Source organism: Oreochromis niloticus, linkage group LG6, assembly GCF_001858045.2.
Source record: "Oreochromis niloticus isolate F11D_XX linkage group LG6, O_niloticus_UMD_NMBU, whole genome shotgun sequence".
In the NCBI taxonomy this organism is placed as follows: Eukaryota; Metazoa; Chordata; class Actinopteri; order Cichliformes; family Cichlidae; genus Oreochromis; species Oreochromis niloticus.
Window position 1 is genome coordinate 8613990 of NC_031971.2, and position 5893 is coordinate 8619882.

The 5893-nt window shown below is 39.7% G+C and overlaps 1 long non-coding RNA gene across 2 annotated transcripts; it reads right to left on the reverse strand.

Moving 5' to 3' along the window:
• Window positions 1-745: 745 nt before the first annotated feature.
• On the reverse strand, window positions 746-3550 carry LOC109202636 (uncharacterized). Of its 2 annotated transcripts, XR_003220649.1 has the most exons (4): window positions 3263-3550; window positions 2790-2905; window positions 1036-1184; window positions 746-937 (listed from the first exon to the last, which is right to left on the reverse strand). It is a non-coding gene; the product is annotated as an uncharacterized LOC109202636 (long non-coding RNA). The 2 variants fall into 2 exon arrangements; XR_003220650.1 differs by lacking the exon at window positions 2790-2905.
• Between the last annotated feature and the right edge of the window lie 2343 nt (window positions 3551-5893).

Sequence of the window (5893 nt, forward strand, 5' to 3'; positions counted from 1 at the left end):
CAAACCGGCAACCTTCCGATTACGAGGCGAACTCCCAACTCTTGAGCCACGATGGCCCCCTGATTCTAGAGTTTAGGGATTCTAGAGTTTAGACTATAGAGTCTTGGTGCCCTGGACAAACATTCAAGGTGGGCTCCTCCCACAAATTACATACAAAACATTAAAAAAGTTAATTATTGGAGTCCCCTTCAGTCACAGTCTTGCTGTGAAACATCAATGCATGAATGAATGTGTATTTTAAAACAAAATACTTATACAAGACATTGTTAATTGTTAACAGCTTAATTACTGTGCTTTGTATATGTTATATGTAAATGGTAAATGGCCTGTATTTGTATAGCGCTTTTCTAGGCAACGGGTGAAGTATCGTTACTGTGTTTATTTTAATGCTCTCTATAGTGAAGTGATTAAAGAAAAGTTAATCTGACACCAACGAGCCAACAGCCTCCATGTAAACGTTTCCACCCTCAACAATCAGCTCAGATTTATAAAGTTTATCATGTTCAGGCCCTGCAGCTGATTGGTGGCATGTCTGATCAGAAAGCCTTTCTGCATCTTCACAGTGTGAGTCTGAGAGTTTCTGAACAACAGGATGAGCTGCTACACACCTGACACCACATTCAAACACACACAAGTTGAAAATCTAACTCAATATTTTAGATGAAAGAAAAGTTTCACAATTTGCAGTTAACATGAAGATGTTCTAGAGTAGAAACAACACAGCACACAAGTTTCACGTAGAGATGATTGTTTATTCTGAATGTTATTTTCATTCACTGTTCTTTCCATTATTTCTTGGATTAATTTTCAGGTTTATAGAGTTCATGTAAGAACAAACATTCGCAGTAACAGCTGGTTCAGTACAGGCATAAATACAACCAGAACTGATTACACCATAAATCATGTTGTTGTATATCACTCCACCACCAGAATCACCCTGAGACAGAAAAATATAGTTTATGTTTAAGTTTGTTCCAAAATATCTGAGAGCTACACAGGTGATATACAGTAATATTAGCAGTCATGCCAACTCACCTGACATACATCTACAGGAGGTTGTTGCACACACAACCTGTTGTTATACAGTACATTTAGCTCCTGTGAATAATAATTATTGTTTCTGGTAGGCTCACAATCAACAACATGCATGTTTCCACACTGTAGATGAGGTGGTTGGCCAGGGACTACAGAAAAAGTAAAAGAACAAAGGTAATTGATAACCTTTCAGAAACTAAAATTTTAGAAAAGAATGATGCTTTGTTTGTTTTATTTCTGAAAATTTCCAAATGATTTTTAAACAAAATTCTTCTTCATATGAAGCTACATCTAAAAAGTCTGACATACAGTATATCCACTCTAAAATGAAAGGAATAAGCTTTGTTTTTGATACAGTATCCAAATGAAATGTAAATGTAACTATAAAACAGACATTTTCAGTTTAATTTACCCTATAACCACCAAATCCTGCAACCTGAACAATGTCTCCTCTAGAAAATAAACACAGTTGGCAGTCAGCTTTAATTCTCTCACTGCCACTGAGGCCACTTTTTGCCTCGATCTGCACCTAAAGTAAGCCCTCTAATGGACTCCATGAACTCCCTACAGGATCACACATCATAAGTTCAATAACTGCAAAAGTTTGTTAAATTATCCTGATAACGACACTATAATAATATTGTCGTTATCAGGATAACATAAAAACCCTATAAATAATACACCATATATGGTGTCATTCATCATTCATTCAACATGTACACATAAGCACCCCATTGTACTGTGTGTTTATCATTTGTTCAGGCATATGTGGGATCACATCTCTGTGATCTGTGATTTGGGGAAAGCAGTTTACATTCCAAACTGTTCTGTGACCTTATTATTTTGCATATCTTATTCTATGGACTTGGACATTTTCTCACTGAGTTTTGACTGTGAGAGAAGTTTTGTAATAAAAGTCAGCAGTGTGGCTGTGACACAGACCAAATTTGAAAAGCCAGTTCTCTTTCTTTTTGCCAGTTTTAAATCAAACTTTAAAGTTGCAGTTTGATTAAGACGTCCCAAAGGACCCATACCTGACAGGTGACAGCAGCTTTACCCCCAAGCATCAGACAGGGAAAGGCAAAGGGAGTAAAATCATTTAGCTTAACATACAGGGACAGCTACATAGATAGATCTACGTATTAAATTTTAGCTGTTGTTGGACACTGTTGTAGACACTATTGAAAGCAGTGTTCTGTCGTGTTTTGTTGCCTTGACCTTAAACACGTGTGCCTGCATAAAAGTGTTTTCAGTGAGTAAAGTGAAGAAAAGAAATTGTGAACAAATCCCACACACAGTAGAGACTGTCGAGGAAGTGATCCTGAGCTGCTGCTGTTAGTGTTTTTTATTTATGGGGGGGGGTTGCTGATCCAGTTCTTGATCCCAAGCAGATCAAATTTTACACACACTGATCAGGATAATTAAGCTGGATAGCTAGTTAGCTAGCACTTTAGAGAAGATCTGCAGTTTTGACTCTTCATCCTGACTTGCAGATCGAACAAACAGATTTCAGATGAAGACAAAGAAGAACAAAGAACAAAGAGTCACTCTCACAGAAGAAGCTGGCATTGAGCAAATCTTTGTTCACATTGCAGACAGGTTTGCATAGTCATCACCCAAATGTACTAAAATATTTACAAATGCCAACAAATAATGAGAAATGCAATAAAGGTTGTCAATAAGTTCACAAATTGTTTTGATAACTTCCACTGCCATGTTATAACAAAGCCAGAGAGGACACTAGTATAGATCACCAGGTTCAGTATACGATCCGTAGCCTGTAAAGGTATTGCTACTGCAGAAGCTGGGCCATTTGCTCTGTGTCTTCCTTCTGCTCTCTGTCCTGGCTGTCTTTCCACTCTACACTGTCCTAGGACAAAAAAAAGCCCAAAAAGATATATATAAAAAAGAATTAATCCAAAGAAACTGGAAAAAGGCCAAAATGATTTGTGTCAAACTGTGACAAAGTGGAGGAGCAGTTGTAAAGCTCTCCATTTGTCCCATATGTGTTTACTTTATTTTGCACATTATACACATTATTCTGTTTCTATGTATTTGCTATGATTTGCTATTTGTCATGTAACATTGCTTCACTCACTATCCCGGGTTTGTTTGTGTAAACGTTTTGTTGCCGGCAAATCAAACATTCTGCAAATTAAGACAAATACTTAGTTATGTTTCTTTATATTTTATTATGTTACAGATTAAGTCATTTGTTCATACTTACTTTGTTTGTCTTTTCAGTTTTCATGAGGGTCAGGTGTGGGGAAACGCCCACCTGGCATTTCCTCATTTTAAAATCCTGATGAGGTCACACATGACATCAGCGGGTCAAACCAAGTGGAGGGGTTTCTTTTTCCATAGAGATGCTTCCTTTTGTTTGTGTTAAGGCTTAAAGGAATTTGTTGAATGTTTTTCCTTTTGTTAATATTGCCATTTAGTTGTGTAAATGTGCATATTAGAAGTGTGTAGAGGTTTTGTGTTTTTAAATCATTTGTGTAGAGTTTTACATCCCTCAGTTGAGTGGTACTAGCTGGGCAATTGGAGGGAAATTGATGGCCCTATTTAAAGCCAGTCTCTACCAGATGCAAGAGAAAGGAGAGGTGAGCTGTGTTACCAGAGCCATGTTATGTTGAGTTTTGTTAATTGAATTGATTTGGGGGGAAGTTTTGTTAAGTTACATTATATTAAGTTCACTGTAAATAAATTGCTCACCTTGGAAATCTGAAATGCCTGCCTAGTCTGCTTCCCTACCACCTTCCTTGACGTTCGTGTCTGACTACCTCACACAAACAAATATTATAAAACAAACATATTCAAACTCTTGGGACATTTGGGATAATTCAGTTAGAAAAGTACTATTCCTCTGGCATCCACAAAACTCAGACTTATCCATCGGTTGTCAAACGGAGAAGCGTGACTCATTGCTCCAGACAACACATTTGCACTTCTTTAGAGTCCAGTGGCAGTGTGCTTAACACCACCGCATCCAACATTTTGTATTTCACTTGGTGATGTGAGGCGTGGATGCAGCTGCTCAGCCATGGAAACCCACATTCAATGAAGCTCTCTGCAACTGTTCATGAGCTAATCTGAAGGCCACATGAAGTTTGGAGGTCTGTCTCTACAGAAGGTTGTTGACCTTTGCACACTATGCACACCAGCATGCTCTGACCCCACTCTGTGATTTCATGTGTTCTACCACTTTGTGGCTGAGTTTCTTTCATTCTCAATCACTTCCACTTTGTTATAATACCACTAACAGTTGAGTGTGGAATATTTAGTAGTGAATCAATTTAATTACTGGACTTGTCGCACAGCTGCCATCTCAGTATCACACTGGATTTCACTGAGCTCCTGAGAGCGACCCATTCTTTCACAGATGTTTGTAGAAGCAGTCTGAATGCTTAAGTGCTTGATGTTATACACGTGTGTACATGCAAGAGACTGTAACTCAGAATTCAATGATTTGGATGGGTGGGTGAATAGTTTTGTCAGTGTAGTATATAAACATACGTGGTGATTTGGATTTCTGTGTTAATGCTGTATTTTAGTTCCTTTTATTTACAGCGAGCTTGAGAACATGTGCTGTTTGACTTACAGATTGAAGAAGGTGATATCAGGGGAGAAATAATACCAAGAACTAAAATACAGACAATGCAGCACGGTGGCACGGTGGTTAGCACTGTTGCCGCACAGCAAGAAGGTCCTGAGTTCAATTCCACCATCAGGCCGGGGTCTTTCTGTGTGGAGTTTGCATGTTCTCCCCGTGTTTGCGTGGGTTCCCTCCGGGTACTCCGGCTTCCTCCCACCGTCCAAAGACATGCAGTTTGAGGGGATAGGTTAATTGGATAATCCAAATTGTCACTAGGTGTGAATGTGAGCGTGAATGGTTGTCTGTCCCTGTGTGTTGGCCCTGCGACAGACTGGCGACCTGTCCAGGGTGTACCCCGCCTCTCGCCCTATGACAGCTGGGATAGGCTCCAGCGCCCCCCGTGACCCTGGAAAGGATAAGCGGAAGCGAATGGATGGATGGATAAAATACAGACATATTACACAGAAGTAAGAAGACGTTTTTAGAAAGAGGAAATATTCTGTAGTTATTCAGAGGTCATTTACATAAAATGGACAGATGTCTAGTTTACCACTAAAAGAATGTCAGAACAGAGTAAACAGGAGCTGATGTCTGAAGATATCCAGAGGAGAATAAAGTTACAGCAGACATCTACTGTGTCATGATTTTTGAATGCAAACTATACCTAACTATAATGTGATATTTAGAATCCCCATATAACACAGGTGTCGAACTCCTGGCCTCGAGGGCCGGTGTCCTGCAGGTTTTAGATGTATCCTTGATCCAACACAGCTGATTTAAATGGCTAAATTACCTCCTCAACGTGTCTTGCAGTTCTCCAGAAGCCTGGTAATGAAATCATCATTTGATTCAGGTGTGTTGACCCAGGGTGTTATCTAAAACCTGCTGGAAACCAGCCCTCGAGGCCTAGAGTTCGACACTCCTGCCATGTAACATTATCTGTCACAGGTCGATGAGTGGCTGTGTTTCTCCATGTTTTGGCTGTGGTTCCACCTGTGGGCGAAGCCCTCATCAGCCCACCTGGCATACTCACCTGTCCATGAGCTGGGATAATCAGCAAGTAGTATTTAAGACCAGCATTTACAACTATTCGGGGCGCCGGAAAAAACTTCCGGCGCCCCCCGTGTGCGGCAGCCTGTTATAGCAGCTCTGCTCATTCTGAGTTTCTTTCTTTCTTATCTTTTTCTTCTCATAATTTTTTATAACTAACGTATTAGTAATTAGACTCTGCAACCATGTTCTACCGTTTTGTGCTAGTTCTGG